Source organism: Narcine bancroftii, chromosome 5, assembly GCF_036971445.1.
Source record: "Narcine bancroftii isolate sNarBan1 chromosome 5, sNarBan1.hap1, whole genome shotgun sequence".
Taxonomy (NCBI): domain Eukaryota; kingdom Metazoa; phylum Chordata; class Chondrichthyes; order Torpediniformes; family Narcinidae; genus Narcine; species Narcine bancroftii.
Window position 1 is genome coordinate 55,286,596 of NC_091473.1, and position 24,660 is coordinate 55,311,255.

The window sequence follows — 24,660 nt, forward strand, 5'->3', positions numbered from 1 at the left end:
CATCTCTGGTTCATTAAACAGCATCCAATCCAGAACAAGTGATCCCTTGATGGGTTCATCAACAAAAACCCATCCCATAGACATTCTACAAACAATTTTTCTGAGATCCTGAACTGACCAGACTTTCCCAATCTACTTTCTTGTTAAAATACCCCATGATTATGGTAATGTTGTCCTCCTGGCAGGCCTTATCTATTTCCAGTTATATTTTGTAATCCACTTTTGTGCCAGTGTTTCCCAGGGGTCATGACTATTGGGTTTCCAGCCAGATGGCATGAACATTGACTTCACTGCTTTCCACTAAACTTATTTGCCTTTTCTTCCCCCTCCCACTCTTCTTCTGATGCTCACTGTCATTTTCTCATACTTTTATGAAAGGCTCAAGCCTGAAATGTCCGTTTTGTATCTCTGCCTTTGCTACTGTTTGACCAATGCTGGAGTCTCTCCAGCATTGTGTTTTTACTTCAACCACAGTGCCAACAGAATTCTGTTTTTTTTTAAACCTTAGGGAGGTCTCTAGTGTGCCATTGTAAAGTTTCTTCTGCCCTCCATGCAAGCATCTACCGGCAGTGAGTTCCCCAAAAAGTAGCTGCTAGAGTAGGCACTGATGAGCTTATAGATAACATGACCTGCCCACTAGGTCTGTGCTCTCAACAGCACGGTGTGCGGGCTGATGGTAGACTTGCTCGAGAGAGAACTTTGTCTTGCCATCTGCTGCCTAATATTCTGCAAACACAAGTCATGTGAAAATGGTTGAGCCATCTTGCATGTCTTCGATACACAGTCCATGTTTCACAGGCATACAGGAGAGTAGCGAGTACCACAGCTCTGTAGGCCAATGGTTCTCAACCTTTTTCTTTCCATTCACATACCACCAAGTCATGCCTATGCCATTGGTGCTGTGATTAGCAAGCGATTGCTTAAGGTGGTATGCGAGTGGGAAGGTTGAGAATCATTGCTCTAGACCCAATTGCTACTAAAGTATTTTGCTTGAGAAAAATTGTCATTGGTCCATTTCCTTTGGAATTATGAAAAGGTGCACCTAAGGAGTCAATTAGATACAATTATAACAATGGTTTCAAACTTTTTCTTTCCACCTTACAGTGTGGCTCAATACGCTTGAAATGTACCTGCTTGGATAGTAAGAGGGGTGGACTGAAAGGTCTATTCCTCTGTTACATGCCTCTGTGACTCACCGAGTTTACCTCTAAAAGACAGGGAAATGTTAAATGGGATGTCTAGCTAGCTGGCCCCAATGAAGATGAAAATGAAATTAGGTGCCTACTCATCTGGTACATTATCTGAGATTGTTGTCACCATCACACGAGGATCATTCCTAACAAAAGGCAGGTGGCAATTATGAGGAATTGATCCAACATTGTCTGCTGCACTTAAGGGGTGTTCCATCAATGCATTTTTGCTGTTGACTCTTTATTTTCCACAATGTCACATACATTCTGCAGCAAAGTGGATCCATGCCCGTTTGTATAAATATTAGTTGCTGCTTTACAGAATAGGCAATGTGATTTTATACATGTATTTTTTATGCCTTTGTGAGTGAAAGGTTGTTGTTGCTCATGACTATTTACAAATCACAAAGCCTGATGCACTTGCAATAAATAGGTGAGATGACACTGGGAGCCATTCAATGGGATTATCTTCATTTGAGATTATACCCATGGTGTTAAGGACCATGAGCTAGTGGCTAAAGGCTCATGAGGAGGACCAGTCCTCTACAAAAGAGGATGCACTAAAATCACTACTGAGTGGCAAGGTAATTTTGCTCTGTATTCTATCATTTTCCAGGTGGACCAGGTAAAGCATGGTCTATATCTTTGCTGAGTGTTACTAAATGGGACTAGGTAAATGAGAATATTCTCCTAGATAACACTCGGGAAATTTGAATTGAGTGTCATGTGTGCTGCATTCAGTAGAAGAAGCTATTATTATTCAAATAACTACAGGTATAGTCTTAATTTTGCAAGTAGTATTCCAGACATACCAGGTCATGTGTTTCATATACATGTCCTAAAATGTTTGATACCTCCATCAGTAAATAAGTCTTTGATGTATGTAGACAATAAGGTTCAGCATTAGAACATGCTGAAGTGGGCAGCTATATAATTGACAGCTTGCAATATTGTGGAATCTATTAATCTGTTTTGTAAAACACCAAAGTCTGCAGACACCGTGATTAAAGTAAAAACACAATGCTGGAGAAACTCAACTGGTCAAACAGTGTACTATATATAGCAAAGATACATAACAAATATTTCTGCCTTGTGCCCTTCATTAAGCTTTTTGTTATGGATTGGTAGAGGTTGATGGAAATTTTATAGAGCACCAATTGAGGTCTCATCTGTTCTCTCAGGAGGTATAAATTGTGCATGTCTCTCTTCCCATTTGTCTATGCCTACCAGGGCAGCACAGCTGATGGCATTGGTGACCTAGATTTAATCCTGATCTCAAGGAACTCCCAGTGACCATGTGGGTTTCTCCCAAGGTATCCCAGATTTCTCTCATCTCATGGGTGGAGGGGTCAGTAGGTTGATTAGCCAATGTAAATTGTTCCTTGTAAGTGGGGAAAATGCATGGGTGGAGGTTAGGGTGAAGGGTTGAGAGAACTTGGTGGAAAAATAGAAAGAATAAATTACAGGGAAAATAAGTGGAAGATGGAAAAGATTTGAGCCATATACCAAATGGCTACCTTACATTGAGACATACAATACACTAACAGCCCAATTCGGCCTTAAGAGTCCATGCTACCCAATTTGCACCCCATTAACCCTCACCTTGGTAGGAAATCTGAACCCATGGGGAAAACCCATGCAGATACAGAGAGTACAAACTCCTTAATGTGAGCTAACCATTCCACCCACATTAGACAAAAATGGATAGGTTGTCCCACTTTATTTTCTTGAACTACATCAACATCATCCCAATGCAGGAAACTGTTCTGGCCCTATGGTAGAAATCCTTCTGTCTTCTTTATCAACTCCAACACATTAACTGATTAGATGATTCGATTCATCCATTATAACAGTCTAGTTTCCTCTGCTTATCTATTCTTGAATTTGTTTCTATTTCCCTTTCTGCATTTTCCACCATTGTTTGACAGGTGATAATGATAATGAGTCCCAGTGAACCCAACATTCCCCTAGTGTGCACCACTAGCTTTAGTTTCTACACCACTCCGTATATCATTTTGCCAATCTGATGCATCTTCACCTCCAGTTCTCTGCTGCCAATCTTCCTTTCCTGAATAGTTTTCTTTAATGAGCAAAATTCAACTCTCATGCCATGCACATGCTAATTATCACAGTAATCTATATAATGGTTTCTGCCCCTGGTTTATTGATAATAAATTTAAATCTATCCAATAGTTTAGCAATCCCACTTTTTAAATGTTTCTTTTTTAATTCCATTCATGCTTTTAATCTATTATCTTTCTTACTCTCCAAGTCCACTTTGCTTCCATTCTCCTTGCCCCTGCTGCTTTTAGTTGAAGCCATCACATCCACTATAACCCAGTCCTATGAAACCCAGCCTGACTGGTCAGCTTACACATATCCAACTCTGCTATGCCTGGACACCTTTCATTGGCATTCCAGGATGGGGAATCATTCCCTGTTACTTCACCTCCAAACTGCGCACCATCCAGATTTCGAAATACATCACCGTTTCTCCACCTCTGATTGGTCCAATTCCTGGAACACATGACCCAATAGCATTAAAGTGGTTCATTTACTGCCAGAACTGCAGTGATTCAAGAAGATTGCTCACCAAAAGGCAATTAGGGATGAGCAATAAATGCAGGGTTTTTCCAATGGTTCCCACATCTTGAGAAACTCAATAATCTTCACCTGTCCTCTCCACCATCATTTGGGACCACTACCTCCATGACTTCCTTGCCCACTCATCCCTTCCCACTAATCACCCTCTTGATACATAGCCTGTGACCACACGAAGTGCCATATTTGTACCCACAAATAATCCTTCCAAGTGTGTGAATCTACTGCATCTGGTGCTCCTGTTGTTGCCTTGTCTATATTGGAGAGATTATACATAGACTGGGAGATCATTTCACTGAGCACCTTCAGTCTGTCTGCATCAATGACCGGGAACTCCCAGTGACAAATCATTTCAATTCTTCACCCTACTCTTGCACCAATAATATCCCATCTGGGCACCCTCCAATTGGATGGCATTAACATAGACTTTTCCATTTCTGCTCAACCATTCCCCATTTTCCCTCACTTCCCTATTTCCTTTCTTCCAGCTCTCCATCTCCATCCCCTTGTTTGCTGTTGTGCCCTTCCTCCCTTATCCACCTATTATGACCTGCCTGTGGGCCTGAGCTCCTCCCCTGCCCTCCCCCCACCATTTTATTCAGGCACCTATCTACATTTTGTCCATGCCTTGATGAAGGGGACAGGCCTGAAATTTTGGTAATATATCTTCATCTTTGCTGAATGTGTAGTGAGTCCACAATCAAGCATCGGGAGCCCAGGTTGGCAGGGGGTCAAGGTGAGGATCCACAGTCGAGGTGTCAGGAGCCCCAGTTGGCGAGCAGCAGGGGTGAGGATCCAAAGTGGGGGGCATTGGGAGCTCAGATAGGCAGGCAATCAGGGCATCAGGAACTCAGAGGGGCAAGCAAAATCTTTCAATACTGAATTACAGAAATTCCTTGATATGCAAGAGCCTCACTGGGGGACAAGACAGATCCAGTGGATTCGAGAGAAGGGAGACCACTCTTGCCAGGACTATGACTAGAGCAACTGTTACACTAGGTTCCTTAGAACAGCAGGATGCCACTGTGAGGGAATTTTATTGGCCTGTTGTGTGTGAAAGTTAAATTCTAATACTGCCATGATTAATGTTTACATACATACCATGTCCTTCTCCATGAATTTTTGAAATTCAAATAGCACTGGAGTGCGGCGAATTTTGTAACTGACTAAATAGAATGAAAAAAATATTTTTACTGTATCCTGGCCAGTGTGACAATAAAGAACAACTCATTTCCATTCATTATGTTCCACAATCTTTTCAATCCTTTAGTAAAGAAATTTCTCCTGCATGGATTGATTTGATTTTTATTCATTGTTGAGCCCTGTGCATCAGTTGCAATGTAGTATTTATTCTCATCTTTAACTGTCCATAAGTTGATGGGAAGCTGCCTTCAGAAACAGATTTATTGTCACAAACATTTCCTAAAATTTGTTGTTTTGTCGCAGCATTACATCCAAATATTGCCATAAATAACATTTTAAAAATAAATAAATTAGTGCAAAAAAGAGAAAGTGAGGTAGTGCCTGTGGTTCATTGGTCATTCAGGAATCTGATAGCAGAGGGGAAGAAGCCAAGATGGATGCCAATCAGGCTTATTTGTCCTCGATCATGTCAAACTTTGGCACAGGTAGTGGAGAGCTAGCCATTATCTCCTGAATTGTGTCTTATTAAGAGTGGAAAAAAAATGTGGGCATCAAGATGGAATCATTCATCACAAAATACCTCTGACCTTCTCCTAGAGCCGTGGTACATTTGTGGATGATCCAGTTGACTTTCTGGTTAATGGTAACACCTCCAGTACAATGATAGACATCAATATAAATGATTGATTTTGTAATGGTGTCATATATTTTGGTCCATCGTGCAGAAATAGCTTTATACCTTCATTATCAAACACATGTTATTTATCCTATTCGATCATAAATTGTTCCTTCACCTTTTCTAATGAGCATCCATCTGGGCAATCATTCTTCATAATGCACGTATTGTCATACACATTGGACAATGTGCACATGCACAAAAAAATCTTGCTGCAGCTGAACATGTACTTAGTAAATAGAAAAAAAATTGTCAAATTCTCTAAGAACTCTCCACAATAATAAGATGGAGTTTAAAAAGGCCAATAAATATAAAAAAGGTAGATAATAACTATTATCAGTTATTCTAGTGCAAAAAAAAGTACTTTGCAATACTGCAGACAATTCTTTTGTGGTGTTGGAGCAGTCCATGATTAGTGTTGAAGGGGAAGAAAAACTGTTCTTGAACCTAGAGGTGCTGGTCATCAATCTCTGTCCCTTTGGCCTGAAAGTAGCAGAGAGAAGATGTGATGGAGATTCTTTATTATGTTGTGTATTCCTGAGACAGTATCTCACATGGATGCTTTCAGTGGATGGGAGTTCAAAGGCCATGATGGATGGACATGGCTATGTTTGCCACATTCCTGGGGAGTTGAAGTCCCAAATCTTTCAACCAGTCAGCAGTCCAGCTGTGTGGTGGAACACCACTGGCCTACTGCAGGGGGAAACCTCTGTACCTGCAGGAGTGTAAGAGGACAGGACAACACCTGGCCAGCTGTCAATCAGTCAGCCTGAAGGAATCAAGGCCCACCCAGTCGGGTGTCAATCACCCTCCAGGATTATAAGCCTGCGCCGGCCTCCAGAGGCCTCACACTGAGTTGCTGCACCCACAGCCAGCCTGGCTCTGTGAAAGTCTTTGTGGATTGAAGTCTGTTGTACAGTTTTTTATTTTTGTGTATGTCTGATTCTGGCTAACAACACACCACAAGCTGCAAAGGCTTGAAAGAGTATTTGACAACATGGCAAATCTCCTCAAACTCCTTAGAAAGCAGAAAGTGCCTTCTTCAGTTTTCATACTTTTTTTAAAAATCACTTTCTTCGATTTTTCTACAGCTGCGCAGAGCTGAATAATTCCCAGGGCAGTATTTGTACAGCAAAAATGCAGTAAATTAAAGACTAACTAACCAATTAATGTCCTATTCACACTGACATATCCCACTGAGATTATACATCACACTATGCTGGATTTGCATGATCCCTGACCTCTTGCTTTGGAAACCCCACTGTGCATCTTTTCCATCACAGCTTTTAAAGATGCCTTATCCAACTTGACTATCCAGTACATCACTGCTGTTCTTTAAATTTAACTGACAGAGGTCCTTCTATTAGAGTGGAGATTTATTTTCATTTCTTACATTGGCTTGTTGCTTTCCCTGTCCACACAAGGTAACAGCTTCCTTGTTAAATATTGGTTCCCCTCTGCTAGAAATGCAGACAAGGCAAGGATTGGGGGTCCCTCCTGCAGGATAAAACTGCCAAAACTTATTGTGCAAGGACATGAATTAAAGAGGAACACTTGAGTGAAATGCTCATCAATTTCTGCAGGCTTTGAAGCCAGGCCCCAACTAAAGTAGCAGAGCTAGCACATTCCTCACGCTGCTGGATACCTAGGTTCAATCCTGGCCTCAGGCTCTTTCGAGTTTTCACATTCTTCTTGTGAGTTTCACATCCGGATGCTCCGGTTTCCTTTCCGCATCTCTAAATTTTGTTGACTGCCCCCAGTGTACATGGAAGGGGAGAATCTGTATGGAGGTTGATGACATAATTCATCCCTCTGTGTACTGGGTAGTTGCTGTGGACTCAGTGGACTAGGTGTTCTGTTTCCAGGCTGTATGTCTGTGTCAATGCTGGTGAGGGATGAGAACCACCTCATACAATGGACAACAGGCATTTGCTGCATCAGTTTGAACAGGAGTCCTCATTCTGTTTCCAATATCAACAGCCCAATTTGCCACCTCCACTGTGCCTCTTGCTTCCCCTTTTAAATAAATCACTGCCACTTAATTGTATTTATATAGATCACTGCCCCAGAGCTGAACATAAATAGATCAATCCTGTGAAACATTTTGAATTGGGTCAGCTCTCCTGCAGTCTGGCTCCCTGTCATGTGGCTCTATATAAATTGGTCAACTCCCTTTAAATATCAATCAGTCTCATGGCTTCATGTAAATACAGCAGATCTTTGCCTTCAGAATCAATTGCTGATTTTAAATGTGTTCAAATATATGGCTGTAATTAGTTCAGGCCTGTTAAATGCCAGGTTATATCCAAGACATCCCATCAATCTGGAATAACAACAGATGATCTCAGCTGTGCATGCAAACATACTCCACCTTGAATTGGATACCACACATCTCTATCCCTTCCCCAAGCAGCAGGTAGCACTTGAAAAATTATAAATAGTTTTTAAAAAATGGTATTTTCTCTGTACACCTTCCATTATCCCATTTCCCTCCTCCCATGTTTTGACTTAGATTAACATCAAGACAAATGATTAGGATAAAACATCCCACTCCATGCAGCCATTCTCCTCAAACAGTGACCGATATTGGTCACTGTTAAAAAAATATTTATAGTGTAGATACAGCACTGTATCAGAGCCTTCCAGCCCACGAACCCAAGTACATCATGTGACCAATTAACCAACTAACCCTGTACATCTTTGGAACAATGGGAGAATGTGCAAATTCCTTTCAAATCCAAATCACAGGCATTACAATAGCATTGTGTTGACCGCAACATAGCTGTACTACTCTATTGAGAAATTCAAACCAGGGATGAATAGACTTTTAAACAGAGGATATTAGGGGGGTGCAGGACAGAGGTAAAGTATGGCCATTAAATAGAATGAGAGGCTAAATCAGCTCCTTTTAGTCTATTGCCCTTCCCCTCAAGAATTTGCCTGTACCATGGACATTGACTGTTAATGGAGTGCTCTCCAGTACCAGAGACCACTGGAGTAACAACAAAAAAAAGCCCTTCAGGCCTTCTAGTACACGTCAAACTCTTATCATGGCTTGTCCCATGGACTGCACCAAATTAATTATCTTCCATCTATGTACCTATCCAATCTTCTCTTAAATGTTAAAATCAAACCCGCATTTGCCAGGAGCTATGGATGATGGAACTAATGTTCACCTTAAAAATATCACCTTCCACCATTTACTCATGTCCTCTAAAGGCAGAGACCAGTTGTGCTACTATTGAGGTCCCATCTGGTGTTTTATATTTTGACCACTACTGAAAAATATTAGAGCAGTATAAAGCTGAGATACCTCTGACCTTTCCAGGAACACGTTTTCCAGAATGGAATTTGATCATCTCATGTTTAAAATGGACATTCAAACCCTATACATCTTCAGCCACCATACCAAAGCCCACAAAGACTTTTGGTTCTTTATGGACAATAGACTTGAGCAGTCTCTCGCTGCCACCACCTTCCACCAGCTGGCAGAACTTTAACTCATCCTACATTATTCAGGTCAAAGGGGTAACCATGGGTATCCGCATGGGCCCCATCTATGCCTGCCTTTTGGTTGGCTACAATCCTACACAGGCAAGGTCCCTCAACTCTTCCTCCATTACATTGATGACTACTTTGGTGCAGCCTCATAAGCTGTTATGAGCTTGTTGACCATCCACTTTGCTGTCAACGTCTACCCCAACTTCAAATTCACTTGCTCTATCTCTAGAAACACTCTCCCTTTCCTCAATCACTCTGTCTCCATCTTGGGAGACAAACTCACAGACGTCTACAAACCCACCAACTCCCACATCTACTTCAACTACACCTCTTCCCACCCTGTCCCCTGTAAGGATTCTGTTCCATTCTCTCAATTCCTCCATCTCCATTGCATCTGCACCCAGGATGAGGACTTCCATGCCAGATCAGAGGTGTCTTCCTTCTTCAAACAATGTAGCTTTCCCACTACCATCATCAACTCTGCTCTCATCCACATTTCCTCTATTACCCACACATCTGTCCTGGCCTCCTCTGCCCCCACTTTCAACAAGGACTGTATTCAGTCCCAGCATCCCACACATCTCCTCTGCCATTTCTGCCATCTATTACATGATCTCACTGCTAGACACATTCTCCCTCTCCACCTTCCACTACCTCTGTAACTCCCTTGTCCACTCTTCCCTCCCCACCAATCATCCCCTTGGGGCCTACCCATGTGACCGCAGGCAATGCTCCACTTAAGCCTCCTCCCTCTCCACCATTGTGGGCTCCAAACAATCCTTCTAAGTGAACCATAGAACAATAGGACAATTATGGCACAGAGACAGGACACCTTGGTCGCTCTAGTGTGTGCCAAACCATTTTTTTTCCTAGACACACTGACCTGTACCCAGCCCATAGCCCTCCATACCCCACCCATCAATGTACCTGTCCAAATTGTTCTTAAATATTAAAATTAAGCTCGTATTTATCACTTCAGCTGGAAGCTATTTCCACACTCCCACTACTTTCTGTGTTAAGTTCTGCATCATGTTCCCCCTAAAATTTTCCCTTTTCACTCTTAACCCATGTCTTCTGGTTTGTATCTCCCCTAACCTCAGTGGAAAAAAAGTCTATCTACATTTACCCTGTCTATCCCCCTCATAACTTTAAATAGCTCTCTCAAATCTCTCCTCATTCTTCTAAGCTCCAAGAAATAGTCTTTACCTGTTTAACCTTTCCCTGTAACTCAGTTCCTGAAATCTGGACAACATCTTAATAATCTTCTCTGTACTCTTTCCATCTTATTGATATATTTCCTGTAGTTAGGTGACCAAAGCTACACACAATACTCCAAATATGGCCTCACCAATGATTTGTACAACTTCACCATAACATCCCAACTTCTATGCTTTGATTTATGAAGGCCAATATGCCAAAAGCTCTCTTTACAACCCTATCCACCTGTGATGCCACTTTCAGGGAATGATGTATCTATATTCCCAGATGCCTACATTCTACCACACTCCTCAGTGCCCTACAATTTATTGTGTTTTTTCTTGGTTTGTCCTTCTAAAATGCAACACCTCACACTTGTCTGCATTAAACTCCATCTGCCATTTTTCAACCCATTTTACCAGCTGGTCCAGATCCTTCTGCAAGGTTTGAAAATTGTCTTTGCTATCCACAACATCTCCAATCTTAGAACCATCTGCAAACCTGCTGATCCAATTTACCACATTATTATCCAGATCATTGATAAAGATGACAAACAACATGGCCCCAGCACTGATCCCTGAGGCACACCTCTAGTCACAGGCCTCCAATCTGAGAAGCAATCTTCCACCACTACTCTCTGGCTTCTCCTGTCCAGCCATTGTTGAATTCATTTCACTACTTCACCATGAATACCAAGCATCTGAACCTTCCTGATTAACCTTCCACGTAGGATCTTGTCAAAAGCCTTGCTAAAGTTCACGTAGACAACATCCACAGCATTTCTCTCATCAACTTTCCTGATAACAACCATGAAAAATTCTAAGATTCGTTAAACTCCACCTACCATGCACAAAGCCATCTTGATTATCCCTAATCATTCCCTGGCAATCCAAATGATTGTATATCTGATCTCTTAGAACACCTTCCAATAATTTACTTATCGCTGACATCAGGCTCACTGGCCTATAATTTCCCAGATTTTTTTTGGAGCGTTTTTTAAGCAACAAAACAGCATGACCTCCCCTCCAATCTTCTGGTGCCACACCTGTGGTAAGCATATTTAAATATTTCTCCCAGAGCCTCTGCAATTTCTACACTAGCCTCCCTCAATGTCCAAGGGAATATCTGGTCAGGCCCTGGAAATTTATCCACCCTTATTTGCTTTAAAGCAGCAAGCAGTTCCTCCTCTAATCTGTATAGGTTCCATGACCTCACTGCTTATTTTCCTTACTTCCCATTGCTCTGTGCCCATATCCTGAGTGAATACTGATGAAAAAAAAATCAATATTTAAGATCTCCCCCATTTCTTTTGAATCCCACAAAGCCAAACACTGATCTTCAAGTGGGGTCAGTTTTGTCCCTTACTATCCTTTTGCTCTTAATATACCTATAAAAACCTTTAGGATTTTCCTTCACATTGTCTGCCAAAGAAACCTCATGTTTCCTTTGAGCCTCCTGATTTCTTTCTTGAGGTTTTTCTTTGATACTGTTAGGTCTGCTTTGTTCATGAATGAGTGAGACAAACACCAGACTGAGTCGAAATCAGGGTTCTTTGTTCTTTATTACCGGATTGTAACACTTGCGACTAACAATGTTAGTCGGAGAATGCATTCTGCCGTTATCAGCAAAATGGTGATTTTTTATACCCTTGGATACATGCTTAGAACATCATCATATCATTACTTGTCCAATGACTAAAACTGTTGCTATCCTTTCCCTGCTAGCTTCCTGCCTCTCAATCCATCAATGTCTCTCTTATCTTGTAAGTACAAGGATGCATTCACATCTTGTTACAGCCCTGTACAGGGTAACTCCTTACACATTCCCATCTCATGATGTTTTACCTTACAATACTCAAGTGCTTTTTTTGCTCCATGTTGCCCATACCTGCTATACACCTCTCTCCCTCCCAACCAGATCACTGATATCCCTCAAAAAACCAAGATTCCCTATGCCTTCTAACCTTGCATTTGATCCTGACAGGAACATTCAAACTCTGCACTCTCAAAATGTTATCTTTGAAGGTCCTCTACATACATTGCATATCCTTGCCCCCCAAAAATTCATCCCTATCCATGTATTCCAGATCCTTTCTCATTTCCTCAAAATTGGCCTTCCTCCTATTTAGAATCTCAACCTAAGGCCCAGTCCTATCCATCTCCATAACTGATTTGAAACTAATGGCATAATGTTTCCCTACACATTTTTGTCACCTGTCCTGTCTTGTTCCCCAATAGGAGATCCAGCATTGCATTCTCTCAAGTTGATCCCTCTATATATTGATTTAGAAAACTTTCCTGAACTCATTTGACAAACTCAAAGCCATTCAGCCCTTTTACATTATGCGAGTACCAGTAATATCTGGAAAGTTAAAATCACCTTGTTTCCTGCAGCTGTCTGCTATCTCTCGACAGATTTTCTCCTCCAATTCTCATTGACTATTGAGCAGTTTATAATAGAATCTTGTGAATATGAAACTTTTCCATTCCTATCCTGCCTGAGCACAGCTGTGACATTTTCCCTGAAGAGCAATGCCACTTCTCCCTCTTTCATCTCCCAATTCTATCAGATCTGAAGCCCGGAACATAGAGTTGCCAATCCTTTCCCTCCTTCAACCAAGTTTCACTGATGGACACAATGTCATAATTCCACACGCCAATCCACACTATAAACTCATGTCTTTCCTACAATACTCCATGCTTTGAAATAGATGCGCATGAGCACATTTCCACCATATTCATCCCATTGACTTCTAATGGTGCATGCAATTTTCACATCTTTTCCCTCCTCCACGCCTTTACCTGCTCTTGCACTCTGATCCCATCTCCCTACAAATCTAATTTGCAGCTCTAGCAAACCTGCCCGCAAGGATATTAGTCCCCTTCCAGTTCAGATGAAAACCATCCTGCTGGAACATATCCCACCTTCCCTGGAAGAGAACCCAATTATCCAGAAACCTGAACCCCTTCCTCCTACACGTCTTCAACCATATGTTAAGCTGCATTATCCTCCTATTTCTAACCTCGTCAGCATGTGGCATGGGTAGCAATCCTGAGATCACTACCCTGGAGGTTCTGACCTTCAACCTAGCATCTAACTCCCTGAACTCTCTTTGCAGGATCTCCTCACCCTTCCTATCAACATCATATGGCTGCTCACACACTCTCTCTCTAGAATGCCGTGAATTTGATCTGAGATATCTTGTTCCCTAGCACGAGGGAGATAATATACCATCCAGGATACTCTATCTCCTCCACAGAACCTCTTATCTATCCACTTACTTATGGAATCCTCCATCACTACAGCTTACCTCTTCTCCCCTCTTAGCCACAGGACAGACTCCATGCTAGATACCTGATCACTGTGGCTTGTCCTTGGTATGTCGTCTCCCCTCAACAGTATCCAAAATTACCATTTTTACTTGTTATTCAGGGGAATGCCCACAGGGGTGACCTGCACTGCTTGCCTATTCCCTTTCCCTCTCCTGAATGTCAGCAATCTACCTTCCTCCTGTTTCTTAGGCTTGATAGTGTCCCTGTAACTCCTGTCAATCATACTCTCTGCCTCCCAAATGATCTGGAGTTCATCCAACTCCAGCTCCAGTTCCTTAACTCAGTTTGTCAAGAGCTGCACAGATGAAGTCATCAGGGATACTGCTGGCTTCCCTGACAACCCACATCCTGCAAGAGGAGCATTCACCTGCTTTGGTGCCTCTTTCTCATTTGTGCTCTCCCCTCCCCCCTTTCTCTATCACCACTGCTCTTTTTGGATTTCTACCTCTCTCTGCCCTAATATGTTGGTAATGTAGCTCCTGGAGGAGGTGAAAATCCAAAGGAAAAACCTGTGAACAATTTCAGGATAAACTTTTGGAAATTCATCCCCGACTCCTTCATGGCAACCAAGCAGAGCTCCAGGAGATCACTGAAATTTGTGATACATTCCCAGCAAGATTTATTCTAATAGCTAAAATATCAAAAATTGTGCTTCCCTTCACTACTTCTCCCACCAGGCCTCGCCTTGTCCGGGTCCATCGCTGCACGCCCGTCGGGCCTCACCATGTCTGTGCTTCTTGCTGCTGCTCCTGCCTGGCCTCGCTGAGCCCCTTACCATTGCTCCACCAGAACTCCATCTCCCACCAGAATTCCCAATTCATTTAATGCAGCTTAAATGAAGGAACATTTCACTTGAATCTTCAGGGGTCATCTACTGCATCTGGTGCTCTAGTTGTGGTCTCCTCTACATTGGCAAGACTGGGAGATCACTTTATTGAGCACCTCAGCTCTGCCTGCTGCAATAGCGTGGATCTCCCGGTGGCCACTCATTTCAAATTCCCCATCCCATTCCTAACTGACATGTCTGTCCATGGTCTCATGCACTGCCAAATTGAGAACACCCACAAAATGGAGTAGCATGTCTCATCTTCTGACTGAGAACCCTCCAACTAGATGGCATTAATATCAACTTCTCTGGCTTTTGTTACAGTCACCCCCCCGCCCCACCCTCACTTCTTTCCCCATCACCTCCCCCCAGCTGTCTCTCTTTCCCTGCCGCACAGATATAATCAATTCTCACTTCTCCCCTATCATATTCGAAGAACACCCATGATACTAGTTTGTCACCAATTTACAGGAGATGTATTAGTTATTCTTTGAGATGCATTCGTCTTCCTGCCTGTGTCACCATTCTGGGACTTCTAACCTACCTTGCCAGCTACCAAAGGCTTTTTTAAATCTCCATGACAGAGATAAATTGCAACTCCCAGCTCAAAAGCTTGGCTATTCCCAGTGAAATTGGGTTTTAACAACAATATACTGCAATGAGCTCATACATTGCATTTGTTACCGTGCTGAAACCTGATTACCATCTTGTTTGCAAAAAGACTGAATTTAAATAAAATGGTAAAGATCAAATTGATTTCATTACCATATGTCAGCATCAACACCAGTAAGGTAACACAAGCTCCAAGTGCACAAAAAGAACTGAGCTGACCAGAGCTACTTCAAAACCATTCATGTGGGGACATTTCAGAGTTGTGTCTGCTTTCTTTTGACAAGTTAATTGTTTTGAAGGGATTTGGTTCAACAGAATACAAGGTTTATCAAAATACCATGACAGCTTGAAGGAAAATCAGGGGAATTCACATTTCAGTGTACACAATAGATCAATGGGAAGCTTCCATTACGGTTCGAGGAAAAATGCCTCAGGGAGATGCAATATTCGCTCACTGTAGATTGTAGCCCAATAGTTAAATTTGGGCATCATTTTGCAAAAAATGAATGCAGGATAGAAAACTTTCTTCAATCTACAGAAAAAATCCTCATCTGCTTCTTTGCTATGGTTAGATTTTTTTGTATATCAAAGTGACAGATGGCAGTGAGGCAGAATTCAAATATTTTCCATGCTCCTCATACTTAACATCTGAATTTGTCTGGGCAGAACTATTTTGGCCAGGTGCAAATTTGATTGGGTCTAGGAAACTCTCCCTTTCTTTGTCCCAAACATCCAGACAATATATGCCTTTGCAAAAACTTAATCAAGGTGCCGAGGAATCTGAATAGGCTTTAGAAAGGGGGGGGGGGGGAAGAAGTCAGATTTATCTGTGAAATTTCTGAAATATAGAGCTACATAGATAAGATAGTGCCTACCTAATGTGAGGTACAAAGGATAGCAGAATGCATACATATGAGACCAGAATAATAGTGTGAAGATAAACAAGAAAATGTGTAGATGCTGGGGTCTAGTGTGATGCACAAAAGTACTGGAGAAATTCAGCAAGGCATGCACCACCATGCAGAGTAAAAGTCCATCAATGTTTCAGCCCTGAAGATTCCAAAAAGGGGAATTTTATGCTTTGCAATAGGAATGGCGAAGTTCAGTATGATATTGGAAACCTTGAAAAATGTCTACAGATGCATAATGGAAAGTGCGCTGACCAGCTGAGCACGGCTTGAAATGGGGCACTAATACCTCGGAGAGGAAAGCCCTGCAAAAAGTAGTGGGCAGAGCCCAGTCCATCACAGGAAAAATTCTCCTCAGCATTGAGAACATCAAAATGGAATGCTGCTGGTGGAGAGCAGTGGCAATCAAAGATCCACACCATCCTGGATATGCTCTTTCTCACTGGTGTCACCAGGAAAGAAGTATAGGCTGTAAGTTCAGGAAGAGTTGCTACCCCTCCACCAGACTCCTAAACAACAAACTCAGATTATTTAAACACTTTTACTTTGCACATTATTTGACTTAAATAAGGAGACATTGATTTGAGTTACAGTAATTAGGGTAAGGATTGTTCTTGAGAACAATTTTGGACCAATGGCTTCAACAATGAGGATGTTTATTTTCATACACATTATACAATGTGCATTATGCACTTTTTTTTTTAAACTTCATGCAGCCAAAAAAGTATTTCATGAATATAAAACTACAATACTATACCACAAAAATAATTAATACAAAAGATAGATATTCACAGTTACCAAAGTGCAACATGATCATATAATCATTCAGACAGTCCTTCTGTGGTTTCAGTGAAGTTCTGATTAGTGTACCAAGGGGAGGTTCAAGAGGCTGATAGCTGTTGGAAGGAAATAATTGTTGTTGAAACCTAAACTGCTGGTGTTCAGGCTTCTGCACCTGCTGAGTTTCTCCAGCACATTTGTGTATTGCACTTGATCCCAGCATCTGCAGAATTTCTTCACTCGGTTTAAACTTTTCATAACTGCTTTTTCATCCATTTTCACTCCCTTGCTCTTTAATCCAGCAGTGCTTCAATTGTTTTACAGGTAGCATCAGATGTATTTCAATTTCGGCATGAAGACATGCTGGAAGAACTCAACCAGTCTTTCAGTGTTCATAAAGTACAAAGGTATAGTGCTGAAGTTTAGGGCCTTTCTTCAAGGATTAACAGAAGTCTCAAGGCTGTGTACTGTTGCTTTATTCCCATCTTACACCATCCTTAAAGCAGAGTTGCCCATTCAGAGCCAGCTCTTCAGCGCTTGACGTCCTGCTTTGCGGAAACTGCCAAAATGTTTGGCCTGGAAGTCAGCCTGAAGAAAACTGAGGTCCTCCATCAGCCAGCTCCCCACCATGACTACCAGCCCCCCCACATCTCCATCGGGCACACAAAACTCAAAACAGTCAACCAGTTTACCTATCTCGGCTGCACCATTTCATCAGATGCAAGGATCGACAATGAGATAGACAACAGATTCGCCAAGGCAAATAGCGCCTTTGGAAGACTACACAAAAGAGTCTGGAAAAACAACCAACTGAAAAACCTCACAAAGATAAGCGTATACAGAGCCGTTGTCATACCTACACTCCTGTTCGGCTCCGAATCATGGGTCCTCTACCGGCATCACCTACGGCTCCTAGAACGCTTCCACCAACGTTGTCTCCGCTCCATCCTCAACATCCATTGGAGCGCTTTCAACCCTAACGTCGAAGTACTCGAGATGGCAGAGGACGACAGCATCGAGTCCACGCTGCTGAAGATCCAGCTGCGCTGGATGGGTCACGTCTCCAGAATGGAGGACCATCGCCTTTCCAAGATCGTGTTATATGGCGAGCTCTCCACTGGCCACCGTGACAGACGTGCACCAAAGAAAAGGTACAAGGACTGCCTAAAGAAATCTCTTGGTGCCTGCCACATTGACCACCGCCAGTGGGCTGATATCGCCTCAAACCGTGCATCTTGGCGCCTCACAGTTTGGCGGGCAGCAGCCTCCTTTGAAGAAGACCGCAGAGCCCACCTCACTGACAAAAGGCAAAGGAGGAAAAACCCAACACCCAACCCCAACCAACCAATTTTCCCCTGCAGCCGCTGCAACCGTGTCTGCCTGTCCCGCATCGGACTTGTCAGCCACAAACGAGCATGCAGCTGACGTGGTCTTTTACCCCCTCCATAAATCTTCGTCCGCGAAGCCAAGCCAAAGAGAGAAGAAGAGACACCATCCTTAAAGCCGAGCTGGAACATGGTTAAGTACTTATTGATATGCATACAAATATCAATCGATTCCACCTTGTATGAATTCTCACACCACTACCCCTAGCCCAGACCATCTCTGCACTGTTGTCAGGGTTAGAACTTCTGTAAAACCCGAGCACTGAATCTTTGGCCAACTTACCTTACATAAAGAGAACAGAAGAACTATATTTATGCAAAACATGTTTCGTATAACTCCAGTTCAGCCAAAACTGCCTTGTAGTTAATTTTTTTTGGAAGTTTGGTAACTATGCAGGAAAAAGAATACTGCAACCTGTTTCCACATAGTAAATTCCCACAGAATAACACTATTACCAGATGACCTCTTCCATTAATGTCAACTGCAGCCACATCAGGAAAAACACTGAGTTGTTCCTCTTCAGATTAGTTTTAGAAGATCTCTGTGGTTTGTGGGGGCCTCATTTTAAAATTTCATCTTTACAAGAAGTACAGAATTCTACCAGAGAATCCCACAATTTTCCAAACCAGAAGTGTGGCCTATTGAGCTGTGAAGATGTAGATAAAGAGAAAAAGAAAATCTACATAATGCTTCATCACATTCTCAGTCAATCCAAATACTTTGGAGCCACGAGAGATGCCGGTGATTAAAAAAAAAGACCATACAGGATGTAAGGCAATGCAAGGAATTATCCAACTTGGACTGCAATGTTTCCCATTACTTGCACTATGTCTTTGTACTTCTCTATACCTGTATCATTTGACTGCTGTTACACAACACTGCTTTTTAAAAAATTGTTATTATTGCACTACCTCCTGCACACGTTAGATTGCTGAGATAGCAGGAAAAACTGAGTTTCTTACTGTATTTTGATACGTGTGATGTGCTATCAATGACCCCAAAGACTAGAAGTTACCTGACTGATAGGCTTTTATTACCATAAACAGAAAGTACATGTCATGTTACTGACCCGAGACCCAAGCTTGTTCTGGGGGAGGGGTTATGGCATTGCTGCCTTTATTAGGGGAATTAAGGGGAGGAGCCACAGGTACAATCAGCAAGGGGTGGGCCAGCTGTACACACACACAAACAGTATTAACAGTGGTTCCACCACAATGTGACACTAAAACAATTCATTCACTTTTCTCACTCATTGCTGGGAAAATCCAGAGGCAGCTGTACTCCCCCTCAAATCCCAGTGGATGCTTCTGCCCCACAGGTTTTTCTTTAATGATATTTGGTGGTGAGGAATTCCATAATCCAGCAGTTTTCTTCACAAAGAAGTGTTTTGCAAACCACTGCCACTCACCATATAACCATATAATCACTTACAGCACAGAACAGGCCAGTTCGGCCCTACTAGTCCATGCCGTAGCAAATCCCCACCCTCCTAGTCCCACTGACCAGCACCCAGTCCATACCCCTCCAGTCCTCTCCTCTCCATGTAACGATCCAGTCTATCCTTAAATGTAACCAATGATCCCACCTCAACCACGTCTGCCGGAAGCTCATTCCACATCCCTACCACCCTTTGCGTAAAGAAATTTCCCCTCATGTTCCCCTTATAAATTTCCCCCTTCAATCTTAAACCATGCCCTCTAGTTTGAATCTTCCCCCATTCTTAATTGAAAAAGCTTATCCACATTTACTCTGTCTGTCCTTTTTAAAATCTTAAACACCTCTGTCAAGTCCCCCCTCAATCTTCTACGCTCCAGAGAAAAAAGCCCCTGTCTGCACAACCTTTCCCTCAATCAGGTTTGTCAAGCATGATCTACCCCTGACAAAACCATGCTGATTACTCCCTAGCAATCCCTGTACCTCCAAATATTTGTAAATACCATCCCCCAGAACACTTTCCATCAACTTACCCACCACAGACGTCAGACTCACGGGCCTATAATTCCAAGGTTTACATTTGGACATTGAGAGAAGTGAAGGAGGAAATAGCAGAGGCTCTGGCGGTAATTTACCAAATGTCATTAGATATGGGGATAGTGCCGGAGGATTGGCGCATTGCGCATGTGGTTCCGTTATTTAAAAAGGGTTCAAGGAGGAAGCCTGGCAACTATCGGCCTGTAAGTTTGACGTCTGTGGTAGGTAAATTAATGGAGAAAATTCTTAGAGATAGTACTTATAAACATCTGGATAGACAGGGTCTGATCAGGAGCACTCAACATGGATTTGTGGGAGGAAGGTCATGTTTGACCAATCTGATTGAATTTTTTGAAGAGGTGACTAGGAATGTGGATGAGGATAGCGCAGTGGATGTTGTCTATATGGACTTCAGTAAGGCCTTTGATAAGGTACCACATGTAAGGTTAGTTAGGTATAAATTTTAAGATAGTCAAATGGATTGAACATTGGCTGAAAGGGAGAGGCCAGAGAGTGGTAGTGGATAATTGTCTGTCAGGTTGGAGGCCGGTGACCAGTGGTGTGCCTCAAGGATCTGTATTGGGCCCATTGTTGTTCGTTATATACATTAATGATCTGGATGATGGGGTGGTGAATTGGATTAGTAAATATGCAGACGATACTAAGATAGGTGGAATAGTGGATAATGAAGAAGGTTTTCAAGGATTGCAGAGGGATTTGGGCTGCTTAGAAAAGTGGGCTGAAAAATGGCAGATGGAATTTAATGCTGATAAGTGTGAGGTGCTTCATTTTGGTAAGAAGAATCAGAACAGGACATACGTGGTAAATGGGAGAGCATTGATGAATACAGAAGAGCAGAAAGATTTAGGAGTAACTGTACATCGTTCCCTGAAGGTAGAAACTCACGTGAATAGGGTGGTGAAGAAGGCTTTTAGTATGCTGGCCTTTATCAATCATTGCATGGAATATAGGAGTTGGGAGGTGATGTTGAGATTGTATAAGACGTTGGTGCGGCCTAATTTGGAGTTCTGTGTGCAGTTCTGGTCGCCTAATTATAGGAAGGATATAAACAGAGTGGAGAGAGTCCAGAGAAGGTTTACCAGAATGTTACCTGGGTTTAAGCATCTAGAGTATCTGGAGAGTTTGGACAGATTAGGTCTTTATTCTTTGGAGCGTAGAAGGTTGAGAGGGGATTTGATAGAAGTATTTAAGATTATGAAAGGGATAGACAGAGTGGATGTGGACAGACTATTTCCGTTAAGAGGAGGAAAGATTAAAACAAGAGGACATGAGTTAAGAATTAAGGGGCAGAGGTTTAGAGGTAACATGAGGGGGAAACTTCTTTACTCAGAGAGTGGTAGCCGTGTGGAATGAGCTTCCGGGAGAAATAGTGGCGGCGGAGTCAATTGTATTATTTAAGAAAAGGTTGGACAGGTATATGGATGAGAAGAAGATGGAGGGTTATGGGCATTGTGCAGGGAGGTGGAAATAGAGGGGTGTTTGGTTCGGTGCAGACTAGAAGGGCCTAATGGCCTGTTTCCATGCTGTAATTGTTATGTTATGTTATGGACCCTTTCTTAAACAGCAGAACCACATGCGCCACCCTCCAATCCTTTGGCACCACCCCCGTGGCCAGTGACATCCTAAATATCTCTGTTAATGGCCCCACTATCTGTCCACAAGCCTCCCTGAGTGTCCTTGGGAATACATTGTCCAGACCCGGAGATTTATCCACCTTTATCTTTTTTAACACAGTCATCACTACCTCCTCGGTTATCCTTATATGCTTCATGACCTCCCCACTATTTTTCTTTATTTCAACTGCTTCAATATTTTTTTCCCTAGTGAATACCGAGGCAAAGAAATCATTCAAAATTTCCCCCATTTCCTCTGACTTCTCACTCAACCTACCTTCGCTATCTACAAGGGGTCCAATTTTATCCCTCACTAATCTTTTACTTTTAATGTATCTATAGAAACCCTTTGGATTTATTTTTACTCTGCCTGCCAAAACCTCTTCATGCCTTTTTTTGGCCTTTCTATTTTTTTTCTTAAGATTCCTTCTACACTCCTTGTGGTCCTCCTTCAAACTCTCAGCTCCCTGCTCTTTATACCTCTTGTACACCTCACTTTTTCTCCTAACCAAATTTCCAATATTCCTCAAAAATGACTTCCAGCCCTTCCTTTGATCCTCACTGGGAAATATCTACTCTGTACCCTCAAAATTTCTTTTTTGAGTATCCTCCATTTTTCATTTACATCCTTACCTGAAAATATCCTGTCCCACTCAATAATCCCCAAATCCCTTCTTATTCCTTCAAAATTTGCTCTTCTCCAATCCAGAACCTCAACTTTAGGCCCCTCCTTGCTCTTCCCTAAAACTACCCTAAATCTAACACAGTTATGATCACTAGACCCAATTTTTTCTCCAACATTAATGTCCGATACCTGACCTAGCTCATTCCCTAACAGGAGATCTGGTATTACACCGTCCCGAGTCGGTTCTTCTACTAATTGATTTAGAAAACAATCTTGAACACATTTAACAAACTCTAGCCCATCCAACCCTCTAACTGTATGGGTATCCCAATCAATGTGAGGGAAGTTAAAATCTCCCATGATTACTACCTTATGATTCTCACATATATACGTTATCTCCCTACAAATTTGTTCCTCTAATTTTCTTGCCCATTTGGTGGTCTGCAATACACCCCTATTAGCACCCTCATGCCTCCTTCACCCCTCAATTCCACCCAAACAGCCTCACTGGATGATCCCTCCAGACCATCCTGCCACCTCACGGCAGTAATGTCCTCCTTAACAAGCAGAGCAACTCCTCCCCCTTTTTTACCCCCTGCTCTATCACATCTAAAACAAATGTATCCTGGAATATTAAGTTGCCAGTCCTGTCCCTCCTGTAGTCAGGTCCTAATTGCCACAATATCATGACCCCAAGTATCTGTCCATGCTCTAAGCTCATCTACCTTGTTCACTATGCTTCTTGCATTAAAATATATGCATTTCAGAGAATGACCCTCACCTATATTCTCTTTTTTACCTTTTACCCTAATCTTCATCCTACCTTTGTTATCGTTATTATTCCGATCTAGGTGGCCATGCTCCCTTGACACTGCACTCACACTCTGTTCCCCACCCCCCTGCCAAACTAGTTTAAACCTTCCCCCACAGCTCTAGCAAATCTGCTTGCCAGCACATTGGTCCCCCTCCAGTTCAAGTGGAGTCCATCCCTTTTGTACAGGTCTGACATTCCCCAGAAGAGATCCCAATGATCCCTTGCCCCCTGCCACATCTCTTTAGCCACGCATTCATCCTCCACATCCTCCTATTTCTATCCTCACTAGCGTGTGGCACCGGCAGCAATCCAGAGATGACTACCTTGGAGGTCCTGTTTTTTTAACTTCCTATGTAATTCCACTTAATCCTGTTTCAGGACCTCATCCCCACTTCTAACTCAGTCATTGGTCCCCACATGGATCACAACTTCTGGCTGTTCTCCTTCCCCTTGCAGAATGCTATGAACTCGATCAGAGATATCCCTGGCCCTCACCTCAGTACTTAGATTTAAGATTTAAAACCTTTAGGTACCAGAGGAAATATTTGTCTGTTTATCCGATCAATAATGTTGACAATATGAAATACTTCCATCAAATCTCCCCATGGTTCCCAGATCTGATGGAAATAGTCTCAATATTTCGACCCACAGTGAAGTTTCAATGGCTGATGTCATTTACACTCGATCTTCATTATCTGTTGCATTGCTTTCTCAAGATATAAACAGCCACATCGTCAGCCCATCAAGTTTATTGTCATCTGATTGAATAAGTACTACCTGACAAAACAGTATTCCCCAGTCCTGTGCAAAACATTCAGACACAGCCAGAACACACATAGACAAACAATACATAAGCAGGACAGGTATTCATACATATAAATAAATAAATGTTGCTTCAAAATATGAGAGTCTCTCAGATGGTTAGTGTGAGCAGTTCCTTTGGTCGTTCAGCATAATCACTGCCCGAGGGGTGAAACGGTTTCTCAGCCTCGTGGAGCTGGCTCTGATATTCCTGCATCTTTTTCCCAACAGGAGCTGCTGAAAGATGTTGTGTGGGGTGGAAGGAGTCCTCAGTGATTTTGCATGCAGTCCTCAGACAACAATCCTGCTAGATTGCATCAATGGGGGTATGGGAGGAGATGTTTTTAAACCTCTTGTATCAGTTGAGTCTTCTGGTGTACAATTCTTAGGCATGCGAGTTTCAATGGAAATTGTTCACTAAAATCACTTAATTTAAGGTATTTAAGTATTTTAATGTGTTGATTGCAGTGTGCCATTGTTTTTTTAAGAATATTTATATTTTTGGGGGTTGTATTGGGTACAAAGTATTAGGTACAAAGGAGAGGATGATTGTGATATCGGTTTTATCTGGAGGAAGTCCAAATCCTCGTCCTTTTGGGTAACAAGGATCTACTGTAATTATCCTACAAAGCCTGGATACAAAGGCGAGATATTTCCAGCTTT

General features: G+C 42.3%; 1 long non-coding RNA gene across 1 annotated transcript; it reads left to right on the forward strand.

The window, feature by feature from the left end:
- Positions 1 to 1,701: 1,701 nt before the first annotated feature.
- Positions 1,702 to 24,378, forward strand: LOC138762676 (uncharacterized). The gene is made up of 3 exons (XR_011357043.1): positions 1,702 to 1,774; positions 17,091 to 17,173; positions 24,229 to 24,378. It is a non-coding gene; the product is annotated as an uncharacterized lncRNA (long non-coding RNA).
- Positions 24,379 to 24,660: the final 282 nt, after the last annotated feature.